The sequence below is a fragment of the Alnus glutinosa genome, chromosome 5, assembly GCF_958979055.1.
Source record: "Alnus glutinosa chromosome 5, dhAlnGlut1.1, whole genome shotgun sequence".
NCBI classification, from domain to species: domain Eukaryota; kingdom Viridiplantae; phylum Streptophyta; class Magnoliopsida; order Fagales; family Betulaceae; genus Alnus; species Alnus glutinosa.
This window is the reverse complement of record NC_084890.1, coordinates 33,159,177-33,175,469: the sequence shown is the minus strand read 5'-3', so window position 1 is coordinate 33,175,469 and position 16,293 is coordinate 33,159,177. Positions and strand designations below refer to the sequence as shown.

Sequence of the window (16,293 nt, the reverse complement as noted above, 5' to 3'; positions counted from 1 at the left end):
GCAGGATTTTGATGGACTCTAGGCGAGCAATAGGAGCAAAAGTTTTATCAAAATCTACCCCTTCTACCAAAGTGTATCCCTATGCAACAAGACAAGCCTTGTTTCTGATCACCGTGCCATGCTCATCTAACTTGTTTTTAAAGAGCCATTTGGTGCCGATAACATTGTGATTAGAAGGTCTACAAACAAAAGTTCATACATGGGTTTCTATTAAACTGATGTAGCTCATCATGCATTGCAGCGATCCAGCTTTCATCTTGTAGAGCTCCATCAAGCTTCTTTGGTTCAAACTAAGCAAGGTATCAACTATAAGTGACTTGATTGGCTACTTCATCTAATGGATTGACCACTCTATTTCTCAGTCGAATTCCTTCATTGAGATCCCCAAGTAATTGCTCGAAAGGATGATTGAGCTTGACAAGTGAGGATGGTTCTTTAGGAGGATCAACATCTTCAAATGCACTAGCAGTGTTCCCGAAAGGCACAGTTTCTGGAGGATCTTGAGGAGGCACAGCTGCTGAAGAAGTGACAAGTTGTTCTTGGGGTGAAGAAGTCTTGACCGGATCAGCTGATGGATTAGCCGACTCTACTGGAGAGGACAGAAGTTTCTCACCCTTGCTAAGTGACCCAACTTCTTCATCATCAATCACCACATTGATTGATTCCATAACAGTCCATGTTCTTTTGTTGAAGACTTTGTAAGCACAACTGTTGGTGGAATATCCCAGGAAAATTCTATCATCCCTCTTTGGATCAAAATTGCCCAGATTTTCTCGATCTCGAAGTATGTAACACTTACTTCCAAATACCCGAAAATATTTAAGTATAGGCTTCTTTCCTCACCATATCTCATACGAAGTCTTGTTAGTTTCGGGCCAAAGATAGACTCTATTGATTTATGATGTGGCAAGCGGTGTTAACAGTTTCTCCTCAAAAGTGTTGAGCCAAATTCTTTGAGTGGATCATTACTCTAGTCATCTCTTGTATAACCCTGTTCTTCTGCTCTACTACGCCATTCTGTTAAGGAGTGATGGGGGATGAAAACTCTTATTGAATGCCATGTGAATGGCAATACTCTTCAAAGCTGGCATTCTCAAATTCCCTTCCATGATCACTACGGATTCTCATGGTAAGACAATTTTGCTCAATCTGAATTTTCTTGAACAATTGTTGAGCTACATCAAAAGCATTATATTTTTCCTGGAGAAGGAAAGCCCAGGTGTACCGGGAATAGTCATCCACAACAACTAGTATATACTTTCTTCCACCTAGACTAGCAGTTCTTGTTAGACCCATGAGATCCATATGAATTAATTCTAAATTCATGGAAGTAAGAATACCTAAAGTTTTCTTATGTGCTGCTCGAGTCTGCTTCCCCAGCTGGCATGGACCACAGACTTTTCTCTATTTTCTTTATCTTGGGCAAATCTTTGAAAACTTCTTTGCTGGCAATCTTGAGCATATCAATGAAATTTAAATGCCCCAACCTATGATGCCATAGGTCACTGTCATCAACGGTTGCCTTGTTGAAGATAATTTGAGGCTCTGAAGTGAGGCCAGGGAGGCCATAGCAATTGTCAATAGTTCTTTCTCCTCCCATTAGTCATTTGTCACTGCTATCAAAAATATTGCATTCCTTTTTGGAGAATTGAACCACAAGATCGTTGTCGCAGAATTGGCTAATGCTGAGGAGATTAGCCTTGAGTCCCTCCACATATAAGGCTTCTTGAGATGCTCCCAGTCCTAGAATGTCAATAAGACATTTTCCAATGACTTTGGATTGACTCCTATCTCCATAGGTGATCTTTCCTCCTCTACCCATCTGAATTTTCTTTAGAAGTGTCTTGTCACCTGTCATATGTTTAGAGCATCCACTATCCAAATACCACAAATAAATATCAAGTATTTTTAATTCAGTATGAGCAACCAAACACAAATTGTCTTCCTTTTTAACCCATAACTTTTTATTGTTGGTATTCTTCCTTTTACTACACATGACAGATTTCTTCTCATTAAGAGTAAGGCTTCCTAACTTTTCACTAATGAGTTTGACTTGATCAGTTAAGGCTTTGATTTGGTTCTTAATACCATGCTCATCTTTTCTAGGCACATGCTATTTGTCCCAAGATTTTTTAGACCATATCTAAAAGCAGTTTAGGCGGATATGACCACGAACACCACAGTGATGGCATGTGGGGATGAAATTTGAATTTTAGTGATTAGTCCCTTTAGCACCTTTTCTTTTATCCCCACAAGTAGAATGAATTTGATGATTAAACATGCTAGGTTTAACAAACATAGTTCTATAAGCAAGCATAACATGTGAAGAGGAGGCAACATCATCAACGCTCAAGGTAGAATCAAGAGATTTTTACAGTGGAATTTTTTATTTCATCAAAGCATCTTCCAAAGACTTAATTTTGGTAATAAAACCTTCATTTTCAATTTCAAAATTTTTAAGTCTTCGCAGATGTTCAATGCTTGAATTTTTAAAATCTTCAAAATTTTCAAACAATTCATGACACATCCTCTAGAGTTCTCCTTTTTTCATCAAATCAAAACTAACAGAGCAAATATCATACATCATTAAAAAATAGGAGTCATTGATCACACTTAGGAATTTAATCCAAAAAGAGTGTACCCGCTCTGATACCAATTAAAAAATATAAAGTGACTCCTATATGTGTGAGTGATCAACAATGCACCAAAATATAAATGTGGAATGTAAAGAAGACAAATATTTTGGTGATGTAATGGAAACTCTTTGCAACAAAGAGAAAAACCACTACGGGCCAGCCAAACTCATAAAATCTACTACCAGAAGAAATAGCAAGTTATAAAGCAGTCGTACTCACATACCCCTTATGCAGTAGTTATACCTTGAACTCAGTTAATTTGTGATTGGCTACATTCTGTTGGACAAAATCACTTCTATGTAATGATGCAAATTATACAGGAATACTGTTATATTCAGAGTCTATACTTCAGTTATGAGCTTCAAGAAGACTCTGTCAATAATTCAAAACAGTGTAGTTCAGTTCCTTTACATCTGTCCGAACGATGTGGTATTCCGTCCGGACGCTCATCTGTCAAGCATTATCCGTCCGAACGACGAGAACTTTCCGTCCGGACCTTCCCTCTATGTCCAGAAGCTTCAAATTGTTCTTAGTTGCATCCATACGAATGTCTCAGCAACACGTCTGAACGCCTTTCAGTGTTCGACAAGTAAAAGGATTTCTTTCCAAAACACAGATATAGGAAGACAGCTGCTACCGTCCGGACGGTGTAGTGTTCCCGTCCGGACGTTATTCTTGATAAGGCAAGTTGTGCAGAAGACACTCAACAGTCTAGCCGTCAGTCTCCACTATCTAGACGCTTAGGCCTTAATATGGAAATTGCGTGCAGCAGAAGTGCAACTGTTCGGACGCTAGGGCAACACCGTCCGGATGCAGTCCTATTCAGGAAAGAATATTCAACGAATTTGGGAAGTCGATTGAACAGTTGTTCGTCCAGACGCCCTTAGCTACTGTCCAGATGCCGCCTAGGAAAATCGTATTAGACTCGGTTTTGGTTTTCTGTAGCCTATAAATAAAGTCCCCTACGCATGTAATTTGTAAGAATTCGGTATTGAATTTCGTAGAGCTTAAAAAGTATATTTTAGGAGTTATTGTGCTGATCCACTTACTTTCAAGCCATTGCCGTTGCGTGTTGTTGCTGTGCTGAAATTGAAGTCTATCTTAGGGATTGGCCTTAAGGTAAAGGATTCCATTGAAGACCCCTTCAAGTAGGTGACTTGGTTGGGAGGGTTTCATGTTGGGTTACACCTCAGAGTTCATGATACGACCACTGCATAAGGGTATGTGAGTGCTACTGCTTTGTAACTAGCTATGTCTTCTGAATAGTGGATTTTCTGGGTTTGGCTGCCTCGGAGTGATTTTTCTCTTCATAGAGTTTCCACTTTGTTAACAAAATACTTGTGTCATTTAAATTCCGCTTTTTATATTATTTTGTTAACACATTGTGCACACACACACACAATTAAATTAAAAGTCATCTATTTTTCAATTGGTAGTAGAGCTTGGTACACTCTGAGAAGATTAAATTCTTGTGTAATTTTGTTTGACTTCTTTGTTTGTTTCATGTTTGTCAATTTTGATTTGATGGAAAAATGTGAACTCCAAAGGATGTGTGTCGAATTGTTTAAACAATTTGAAAATTTTAAATACCCCATTAGTACATGAGGTTTAAGCCATTTTAAGTTTAGTACCTGAGTTTTATTTTGTATCACAAGTGGTACTTGAGTTAGGGAAAAACGTAGTTGGTACATCTGTTAGATTTTTCGTCGAAATTTTAACGGCTCGTCACGTGTCAACCGCTGAGGTTGACACGTGGCACTATATATATAAAATAAAAAATAAATTAATAAAAAGAGGGGTGCCACCCCATGGCAAAAAAATAAATAAATAAATAAATTGTTGGGTTTCTGCCATGGAACCACCCTATGACCGGTGGTTCGGTCATTTAACAAAGGTATCAACTGGGTTTTTACCCCTAACTTAGGTAGCACCTATGATACAAAATAAAACTCAAGCACTAAATTTAAAATGACTTACCATTAGGGTATTTGACCCTAAAAATTTTGAAGTTGAAAAAGACGTGTTTATTGAAAAAATTAAGTCTTTAAAAGATTATCTAATAAATTCAAAATTCAAAACTTCCTCAACAAAATGGGGTTATAGAAAGAAAGAACATGGTGATTCAAGAGATGGCTTGTATAATGATCCACTCAAAAAATCTTGGTCAACATTTTTTGGGAGAAGCTATCAATACTACTTGCCACATCATCAATAAAGTCTACCTGAGGCTTGAAACCAACAAGACTCCCTATGAGATTTGGTGAGGAAAGAACCCCACAGTTAAGTACTTCAAATCTTTTGGAAGTAAATGTTATATTCTTCGAGATAGGGAGAACCTTGGGAAATTTGATCTCAAAAGTGATGAAGGTATATTTTTGGGGTACTCCACTAACAGTCGTGCATACAGGGTCTTTAATAAAAGAACAAAAACTGTGATGTATTCAATCAATGTGATAATTGATGATGAAGAAATTAAGGCATCTAGCAAGGGGGGGGAAATTCAGCCCATTGCTACAAAGCTGCCTATTCCTTCAGCTGACATAATCAAGCCTTCTACTTCACCTCAAGAAACCCCAGGTATGTATCCAGCTGCTAAATCTCTTCCTGTTATTGCAACTTCTGACACTACTGCCAGTGCTTCTGAAGATGAGGATGTTTCCACAGATCCTCATAAGCGGTCTTGGGTAAAGCTCAATCATCCCCCTCAACAGCTCATTGGGACTCTTGAAGAAAGGCGTCGATTAAGAAACAGAGTGATCCAGCCCTCAAGTGAAGTAGCTAATCAAGTTTCCTACAACTGCTACCTTCCACAAACAGAGCCCAAGAAAGTTGACGAAGTGCTACAAGATGAAAGCTGGGTCTCTACCATGCATGATGAGTTAATCAGTTTACCAGAAACGATGTATGGACTCTAGTTCCCAAACCTCCTGATCATAATATCATTGGCACCAAGTGAATTTTCAAGAAAAAATCAGATGAGCATGGTACAGTGGTCAGAAATAAGGCACGCCTTGTTGCTCAGGGGTATACTCAGATTAAATGGATAGACTTTGATGAAACCTTTGCACAGGTTACCAGGTTAGAATCCATAAGAATTCTTCTCTCCATTGCTTGCCATCTTGGATTCAAGCTTTATCAGATGGATGTAAAGAGTGTCTTTCTGAACGATATTTTTCAGGAAGAAGTATATGTAGAACAGCCAAAAGGGTTTCAAGATCCTCATTATCCCCATCATGTCTACAAGCTAAAGAAAGCTCTGTATGGTCTTAAGCAGACTCCTCGGGTATGGTATGTGTAAAGACCAAGAAAATAAGTAGGGAGTTTAATAATTAATAAATTTTATTTATTAAATAGACTAGACTAATAATTATATTCTAATTGATAATGTTTATATTATAGAAATAAAATATAACGGAGTTAGAATAATAAATAATAATAATAGGTTTAGTGTGGTGAAATCACACTTAAGGATTTAATTAAGAAAGGTGAAGAGACAAAGGTAAAGAAATTATTTAATGGGTTAGTGAACTAAGGTTAAGCAAATAGATTTTATCATTTTATCATGGGCTTGTGTGACTTATAAATGGTAGCCCAAGTAGTGGGAATAAAAGTGAACTTAATAGGCCCAAGTGAAGGTTAAATATTTAAGGCCCATCCTTCTTTCTTTCTCACTTATGCTAGAAGGGCACTTTTGTAAACACACATTCTCGCCTTATCCTCTCACATTTCCAGCACACTACACATTTCTCTTCCCCCCACATACGTGACCCTATTCCATTTCCTTTTCCTTTTCCTTTCATTTCTTCCTCTCTCCCTCTCACGCACAACAAGTAATAGCCCTCCCCATTTCTCTCTTCCTCCACCCTTCATCACACACACACACACACACACACACACACGTTGAGTGGGAGAGATCGAAATTGAGAGAGATGCAGAGAGAGATGTCCAAAGAAGAGAAGAAGAAGAGGAGAAATGGATTTTCGGCCATGGGTCTTTATAAGGTAAAATCTCTAGTTTTTCTTTGTTATTTTGTTATACCCGTTGTATATGGAGCACGAAAATCAAGTGGGTCATTAAAGATTTCACTTAGGTCCAAATTTAGGATAAAATGGAGTTGGGTTTGTTTTGATTAAACCATTTGATGGGTATTGTTGTTTTAGAATGGGTTTTGGTTTGTGAAGATTATAGTTGATTTTTGAATGGTTTATTAAGGGATTTATTCCATGGAAGCTATAAGTGTAAGGTTTGAAGCCTTCTTTGTGATTTCACTATACCCATTGATTTTAGAACTAAGAAACCTTGTATTTTTGTTATAATCTTGATGGGGTCCGAAATTAGGGTCTTGTTTAGAAATTTTGGGGTTTCCATGATGTACTTTCCGAAATGAGTGTTCTAGGAGCATGATTTTTAGGATTTTGATGTTTGTTGTTTTGGGTTCCAATTGAGGATGTGTATTTGAATAAATTGGTAAGTTATTGCATTAAATAACCGAATTTGGTAGGAGGATATTAATTATTGTGGTAACGGTAATTGTTATTGAATCATGTTTATGAGTTTGAGTTGGTGGTTATTTTGCCTATGACGGAGATTGGGTTCAATTGGATTTGTGCTATGTTTCATGAGTGTAGATTTAGGGTAGAAGTTGGTTTCAATATTTTAGGATGAATTGTTAATAGTTGGTTGGAGAATATAGTTTTCAATTGTCATTGATAATTGTTATGGGATTTAGGTGGAAAGTGTTTCCAATTAAGAGAAGTTGATCTTTGTTATGTAAATGAAGGATCTTGCTTGTGCTTTGGTGAATAGCTATGAATATGGAACGTAGATTGTGGTTTACGGAAGAAGGTTGTAATTGATTTTAAGTTGTTTATTTAAGAGATTAACTCTATGTGTTGAATTCATCGATACCCGTTGGTTTGAGACTTTATTGTGATGTTAGAGAATAAGTTTAATGTTTATGGGAGCTTATGCTAGTTAAAATCCTGATTTGGGTAATTGTTGACATTGATGTTAAACAATTGAATTTATTTGGATTGGTTGAGTGTGAGCGTTAGCCGTAAGAGTTGAAATAGCCGAACTTGTCATATGTGGATTAGGTGGCTGATTTAAGGGTTGAGTTCAATATGATATTACTTCTATGGAGCATTGTGGTGTTGAAATAGGGTGGCAATTTATCTAGGGGAATTGTGTTAGATTATGTAGTAAAATTCTAGTCTTTATGTAAATTGTTGAGAGTTGGTTTTCATAGTGAAATTGATGAGTATGCATTGGGCTTTAGTGAAAATTGAATTATGAAGCATAATGGATTTTGAAAGTAAATGGTGGTTTAATGATGATAATCGCTAGGAGATTTTGGGTAGAAGATATGGGGTCATTCCCACTTGAGAGAGAAGTTGGTCTTGATATGTAAATAAGGATTTTGTTATGTGTTGGATAGAGTTGAATCGTTTAAAGTTAGATTCCTTATTATGTTTCATTGGAGTTTAAAGAAAATGAATGGTCAATTAGTGTTCAAGTCCTCGCCTTGGTATTAAATGAGAAATAAGATTAAGAGTAAAGTGTGGGAGATAATAATTGAAAATGGAAATGTCATGAGATTTATAGTTTAATCCAATTAGGTCCATAACTTATTAAATTAATTAAGTTCTATAACCTAAACTACTTGAATAGTTAGGAACTAGTAAGAGCAAAAGTATAAAATGGGGCGGTTAAAAGGAGAATTTCGTAGAATCGTAAATAGTTTAAAATAACTTTAACACAACGAAAATAAGTTGGTAATAATAATAGTAGGTAAACAAAATATATTTAGGGTTAATAAACATGATAAAAATAAATCGAGAAACAATGACAGTCTAATAATAGTTTAGGATACCTAGCTAGTCTTAGAAGCGGATAACGCAACGGGGGAGCGCGCAGATAGTTTAAGTGTCCTAGAATGAGTTCCATAGCAGAGTCTAACGTTATTAGTATTTGTAGGGTTGGATCATAATTGGAGCCTTCAATGGGTTCTCCAACGTAGAGTTCAAGTCGTGAGTCCAATGCAGCCAGGTGATATTTTACTCACTGAGAAACTGTTATTTTTATATATTATAGAATTGCAAAATATATATGTTGTTTTATAAATCTGAAACAACTGTATGTTGAATATATCTGTTTTGTTTGATTTGAGTACTTCAGAGTATGTTCAAAAATATCAAAGATAGTTTCAGAGTATAGTATAGTATAGTGAGTTACATGTTTTGGGATGAAATAGTAAAATGTTTAGCAAAGTATGATTTATTAGCATGACACAGTAAGCCAATATTTACTAGTCAAGCAAAGAGCATAGAGCATGTAGCATAGATCATAAAGCATACAGTAACTCAGCAGTAACACAACAGTAACCCAGCAGTAGCCCAGTAACAGTTCTGTTCAGCAGTTTATCAGCAGCACATTAGCATGCATAGCATACATAGCATGATTTAAATTATGTGATGTTTTCATGATATAGAATACTGTAGTTTTTATGTTAGACGTATTAGTATGCCTAAGAGTTTTAATGGCAAAAAAGCTTATGTATACTGTTATCGTCTAGTTGCATAATTTTAGAACATTGAGCTTGGACCAACAAGAATATTGTCATGGTTCGGTATGAGTAATACAGCATCCTAAGAGTAGGTAGATGAATTGTCGTGGCACATTAGTAAGAAGTGCTTGGATACCCGAGTTTTACTCTAGTAACCGTATGGACAACTATGTGCTCGACATGAAGTTGTAATGCCCTAGGATTCCGTGTTAACCATGTTCGGAAAATGATAGTAAGCTTGTACTAAAGAGCGAGATGGCATGTTTTAAGCTTAGTGTGCTTGGTTTTAACGCTATTGGTTGCGATATCAGTGTGGCTTGGGAGTAGGAAGATGGATTGTCGTGGCACATCAATAAGAAGTGCTTGGATATCAAAGTCTTACTCTAGTAACCGCATGGACAACTATGTGCTTTGACATGAAGTTGTAATGCCATGAGGCACAGTGTTATCACAGTTAATAACGTTAGACCTATGTGCATTTGAGCTACCAACATAAAAGTATTATTGTATGTGGTTTTATATGTGGTTGCTTCCAAGCCAATGGAACTTCTACGTATGAGTCCAACTACATAGTATGTTTTAAATTTTTTCTGATAGTCGGTATTTGCTATATCAGCTATGGGGGTTTTCAAACAAAATTTTGTAAATTGGTAGATGTTATAGTGTACGCGAGACTAAAAAGGAAAAGTTAATTCATTTGGAAAACTCAGTTAGTTTAATATCACTAAGGTCTCGGTATTATGTACTGAGGCGGTGAACTCATCATTTCACCTATACGGATGTTGCATATTATTGCATGTGTTTTATCAAACCTTTTATACAAACTGAGTTCACAAACATGATAACATGAAATCCTGGTGTCTCCTTACTCACTATGTCATGTACTTATGCTTTATCTTTTTCACCTGTTGGACATTTGTGTTTTATAGCTATTGAACCTTTAGACCGCGTCTGTAAGCTCATTTTTTTAGTGAATAAGAGTCACTCTTAAGTGGTGACTAGTGGCTTGATTTCAAGAATCCTCTGCATGAAATATTACTTGGATTTCTTTAGGAGCATTATCAATTTTTCTGTAATCCTTTGATGGGATGTTAGTTTTGGTGATATTGAGTTTATGATTGATGATTTCAAACATAGTTTGTAATATTTAGTATTTGACTTGATGAATGGTCGTAGACTAACATATTTGATGATTATATTTATGTTGTAGTGTTTTCTAGCTTGCTATGGTATTATCATTACTGTGGATGTGATACTAGATATTTTGATCTATTAAAAAAGTCATTTGTTGTAGGCTCTCTAATGAAGGCTCTTGATCCCCTCTTGATCCCATGGTCTTATTCCTTGTGGAATTTGACAAGGAGGCATGTCGTAGATTAATTACTAGTTAATTATTTCTTGGAGGCGTTACAAGACTCTTTGACTCTTTTGTCTTTATTACCGATCTCATAGTCTTTGACAGATCGTTTGGTGGGAAGTCATTGTATCAAAATAGGGGAATGCTATAGACTATAGTTCTCACTTTGGTGGTGAGAGCAAGGAGAAAAATAGGCATTTGTTATGCTCTTTCTACTGTTAGCAGGGTTTTAGTAGTCTTTTGGGGAGTTAGTCAAGCTTCGTACCTGATACACGTTTGGGCTCAAATTTTCACACCACTCGTCCGTCCAAAAAAGGGATATGAATAGAGGTGTTCAGTGTTCTCCATGTTCATGAAAACACTTTTGTCATTTGGTGGGATCATGGCCGTTCAACGATCCTTCCACCACGCAACATCAATCCTCTAAGCTCTTTTTAACGAGTAATGATAGGCAGGGGCCATCTTACCGGCCCCTGCCCGGCCCTTTCCTACGTGGAAAGGGCCATTTTAGTTTTACTGTTTTTTTTTAAAAAAAAAAAATTAAAAAAAAAATTCAAATTTTGAAAACAGGTTGTCGATATCTATTCCCATTTTCTTCATTTCAGTTCAGAGCTTCCCCCCATTTTTTCCCTCCCTCTCTCCATCTGCCCATTTTCTTCCCACCGTCGACCGCGAAAAATGACCTGCCACCGCCGTTCTCCATGCACGACCAGCCACCGCCGTTCTCAACGCACGACCCGGCGTCGCCGTTCTCCACGCACGACCCGCCACCGCACGACCCGCCACCGTCGTTCTCAACGCACGACCCAACTACGTCGTTCTTCCAGTTCCGGCGGCGACCATTCGTTCTCCACCGTCGTTCTCCACCTCCGGCCAAAACTTAGGGTCCGGCCCAGATTGACCTGCCATTGCCGTTCTCAACGCACGACCCGGCACCGTCGTTCTCAACGCACGACCCAACTCCGTCGTTCTTCCAGTTCCGGCGGCGACCATTCGACCATTCGTTCTCCACCTCCGGCCAAAACTTAGGGTTCCGGCGACCCATTTCCGGCTCTGATACCGATCTCCCCCATTTTTGCATTTTTTCAGTTGTTTTCAGAGTTGCTTTCTTTAGTTCCTTGCTGTGATTTGTGGTTTTTTGCTATTGGGTTTCCGGTTATAAAATGCCTTCTTACATGTTTGTGTTATGTGGATTGTGAAACATTGATTGTAAACCGAAAAACCCCTATGGAACATGAAGCTTCAGAAGCCAATACCCAAAAGCTTGAGCTTCTAGATCCTTGAACCGGGGGAGCAGATTTTTGCGTTGATTGGGGATCTCATCGAGCTCGGTTCAGCTCATTTCCTTTCAAGGTAATCTCTCACAGTGGTGAGTTTAAATTCCTCTTTTTCCTTTTGGGATATGAATCCCTTGTACGCTGAACCCAAAACTAACCAACTTAAAGCATGGTAGTATTAATACTATTTTATTGTGACAGTGTTTATTGTAGTATAACAGAAAGGAAAAAGGAAATTTTGTATCGATTTATTATTTTCTTCAATTAGTTGGCTTAAGTGATCATAATCCCTTCTTTATCTCGTAAGTTCTGCCTTCAAACAAGACATCAAACCTGTTATCCTTATTTTCACAGCCCTGTCCAGCAATTTTTGCCGTTATTGAAGGCATGCCATTATTTCCTGTCTCATCATAAGACCGTACACACTAGCTTTTGATTAATTTTATTGATACTTTGGATCAATATAGTTACTTTATTTGTTTGTTTCTTAGGAATCTAGGATGAGTATAACCAAACTATTGTTTAGTATATGCATCTTTGTCGAGCACACAACTAATTGTATAATATAATGCAAGATAATAATATTTTTAAATAAGGGCGCCCAACCTGTGTACTGGTCTTGTGCAGGTTTAACTGTACCACCCATGCCCAAATAAATCCTCAGTTGGGAAATAGCTCTTGATTGGATAATCTATTCACGGAATGGTTAATGGTGTTCTCACTCTTACCTTGTGATGATCTTGTTAGATATCAAGTAGGCTTAATGGACTTGCTAAAGTTTTCTTTCAAGCCTCTCTTATCCAAACTTTGTAGACCATTTCACTGCTAATACTGCTGATATTTGGGAGTTAGATGTAAAAGGTGGTCCTAATCCTTTGGGATGAGCAAGCCATCTAAAGAATTGCCCTGAATGCTTGTCTGTCTCAAAGGATAAGAAAGATGTTTATAAATTTGACTTCTCTTTGCCCTTGGATGTAAGATATACTTCTTCTTTGTGTCATACAACAGATTAAATGTATGATATATAAATTTCTGTAGACATCATTGTGGAACAACCTTCATCCACAACAACCTATAGGCACGGCTGCTGTTGTAAAGGAGATTGATTGTTTAACTACCACTGTGAATGACATCCTTAAACTCGGATCAAATTTTTCTTCATTAATAACTTCTTGAAGCATGTGGAGTACCCGATTTGTTGGAAATTGTTTGTGGTTTTTTGATTGTTTGATGGTCTTTCCATCTAGCATGCTGGAAGTTCAGATTTGCTTTTTTTAGTTCCTTGCTGTGATTTGTGGTTTTTTGTGTTATGTGGATTGTGAAACCTAGATTGTATCTGAGAGTTCAATGCTGGTGTATCTGAGAGTTTGTGGTGAGTCAAGTTATTCATGGTCATGTATGCCAAGTCTCCATATGATTTTCATCATTATTTTTGTTTAACAAGCCAATTCCTTACTCTATGTATCTTAAATTTCTTCAATTTTCAGTCAGAGTTGCATTCTGGAAATCTTCTGCGTTTTGCTATCAGTGATGGAGGGTTAGAGTTTTGTATATTGCGTACCTTGACATGTCCAGCATTATGGAATGATCTTATCTTAAAAAAAAAAAAAAATGATTTTCGTATGATCAGTTTTTATGTGCTTGTGCTTCGTTATTTCTTTATTTAATTTTCTGATCCCCTAGTTATTCGTTAATAACCGCATGCATAGAAGATTGGTAGAATTTGAAGATTTTTTTGTTTTTATTATGTTAGATGGATTTTGGTGGAATCTGAGCTTGTCACTTATCTAAAGGTTATGATTGTATATTTCTTGTTTGAGTAACATATATTTAGCCCCCCAATTCAATATATAGAAGATTCTCATGTCATGTGCTTCTGAATTTAGGCACAAGTAAATGTCTACAACAAGTGATTTGTCAAGCGGTCATCCGTTATGTAAGTGTGGAATTCCTGCACGTCTAAGGTACTCTTGTACCACATCCAATCCCGCTAAAAAGTGGTATGGATGTAATAACTACAAGGTAATTTTTGTTATATTTTGAAATTAGCTTTGTTTTATATTTCGTCGTTAGTAGTTCATGACATTTTTGTTGACCCTTGTTTTTTTCATACAGAAAGCCGGTGATTGTGATTTTTTTGAATGGGCTGATAAGAAGATGTCTGCATACGAGAAGGGATTAGCGTAATATCTGAAAGAGATGGAGGAGAGAAGACAGGCTGACAATGACAAAGTTGAGGAATTAATTGAAAAAAAATGCAAGAAACAATTAGCGCAACATTTGAAAGAAATGGAGGAGAAAGTTGAGGAATTGATTGAAAAAAAAATGTAAGGAAAAATTAGCGCAACGTAACGAGAAGATGTTTCATGTTTTGTTGTTAGTTGTCATTTTGCTGTTAGCCTTTTATTTTTGTAGTTATAGTGAACCTAGACATACTAACTTGATGTTAAAATGAAATTATGAAAACAATTCAGTTGTAAGAGACTTTTTTCTGTTTGTACGAATTTCCTAAATGTATGTTAAACTTAATTGATGTCTTTGGTCTTTTGGTCTTTGATCATCTTTGATCTCATTTTCACAATAGACTGGTGCTCTACCTACTTCAAATGAATTTGGTTCTACACTATTGAGTGTATCGTATGTTTAGGTTCTATAAAAATTATATCGAGACCATCTGTGCATCATTTTTCACTTCTAGCTTTTTAATGCCAGCATCTACTTTGACAGTTAAGACACAACCAAATTCCTGTGCGTTCTTGACTTTCACCCATGTGCTTCCACATAAACATCAATGAAAAAGATTCCGTTTATTTATATATGTTATATGCTTCAAAATATTTATAATGGGGTGCATCTAATTTTGGTTTTCTTGTTAAAGGCAACACAGGCAAGGGCGCTCATAAAATGCTTGGAGGCTCAATTCAATATTTTTTTTTTCCAACTCGTTTTTTATATTGCTGTTTATGTTGCTTACAGTCCTTAGATTAAGTGGCATTATCTCCCCAAGCAAACAAGGAGTTTAGTGTGAGGTATTGGGTGCGTGAGTTGTGTTTGCCTATCAAGGAAAAAAAAAATAGAGGTTCCCTTCTATCCCTTGTTCTTTGGGGTTGTCCCTGTTCCCTTGGTCTTTTTGGGGTTATGCTAGTGTTGTGTTGTGAAAAATGAGAGATTTATCAGTGATGTGCATCTTCAGAATTCAACTACTGGCATACATTTTCAGCTGTGCAACATGGCTTTTGTGACTTATGATTTTGTGCATTCAGTTTGTGCTGCAGCAATATGACAATCCACAATCCACTATCAGTTTGTTCAACACAAACGGATTCCGTTTGTCTGATAGATATTTCAAAATCTACCAAAGTGAACTTTGACAGTTAAGACAGACAACAAAGCGCTACCAAAGTGACTCTACTTAGTTCCTCAAAAGCAAATAAAATGCAGAAACATGAAAGTAATGCATTCAAATTCAAGCAGGTTTTCCAGCTAGACAAAAGCTATCTCTGTGACAATTAATTCTAGTCAATAAGATAAATGCACACAGAAGCACCCTTCACACCAACATGCTCCTTCACACCAAAAACCTTCCAATCCAAGGTTCCATCCTTGATCCCGGACTCAGGAGACCAAGAGTTAAGCACAATTCCTTCGCCTTGTGGACCTTGTTGCCCGCCCACCACAAGAAGTTCCTCTCCACAAGCCTTGAAAGCCTTGAAAGCAAAATCAGACCTGTAATAGGAGAGTTTGTAAACAAAAACCATCTCTCTGCAAACAAAAACCAAAACATAGATTGCTAACTAAAATGAATTACATAGTAAGCTACAATATCATCCAGTTCCTTTGCCCAAAAAAATAAAATAAAATCCAAGTAAATCCTACACATGGCAGTACCAACAGTTGCAATGTGTGTTGTATCATCTTATTGTCAACAAATGGTAAAATAATCGCCATAATTAGAGGATAGTCCCCGATAACCATAGCAATCAAAATAAACTGATGGATAGTCTACAATTAACCTTTAATTGAAGCCCAATCGTGGTCTCAGCAGCACCCGCGAACCACCGAATATGGCGGGGCCAGCAGTTCTCGGATTTGGGGGGAAGCCGGAACTGGAATACGGCCGGAGATGGAAGAGGGCCACCACTGGAAGACGGCCGGTGGGTGGGTCGCAGCCGGATCTGGAAGAACGACGGAGTTGGGTCGTGCGTTGAGAACGACGGTGCCGGGTCGTGCGTTGAGAATGACGGTGGCAGGTCGTTCTGGGCCAGAAATGGGTCGCCGGAACCCTAAGTTTTGGCCGGAGGTGGAGAACGACGGTGGAGAACGAATGGTCGCCGCCGGAACTGGAAGAACGACGGAGTTGGGTCGTGCGTTGAGAACGACGGTTCCGGGTCGTGCTTGGAGAACGGCGGTGGCGGGTCGTTCTTCGCGGTCGACGGTGGGAAGAAAATGGGCAGATGG

The 16,293-nt window shown here is 37.6% G+C and overlaps 1 long non-coding RNA gene across 2 annotated transcripts; it reads left to right on the top strand.

The window, feature by feature from the left end:
- The first annotated feature begins 6,397 nt into the window (after window positions 1-6,397).
- On the top strand, window positions 6,398-14,364 carry LOC133867810 (uncharacterized). 2 transcript variants are annotated; one of them, XR_009900194.1, is made up of 4 exons: window positions 6,398-6,637; window positions 11,799-11,911; window positions 13,722-13,857; window positions 13,951-14,364. It is a non-coding gene; the product is annotated as an uncharacterized LOC133867810 (long non-coding RNA). The 2 variants fall into 2 exon arrangements; XR_009900193.1 differs by lacking the exon at window positions 11,799-11,911.
- Window positions 14,365-16,293: the final 1,929 nt, after the last annotated feature.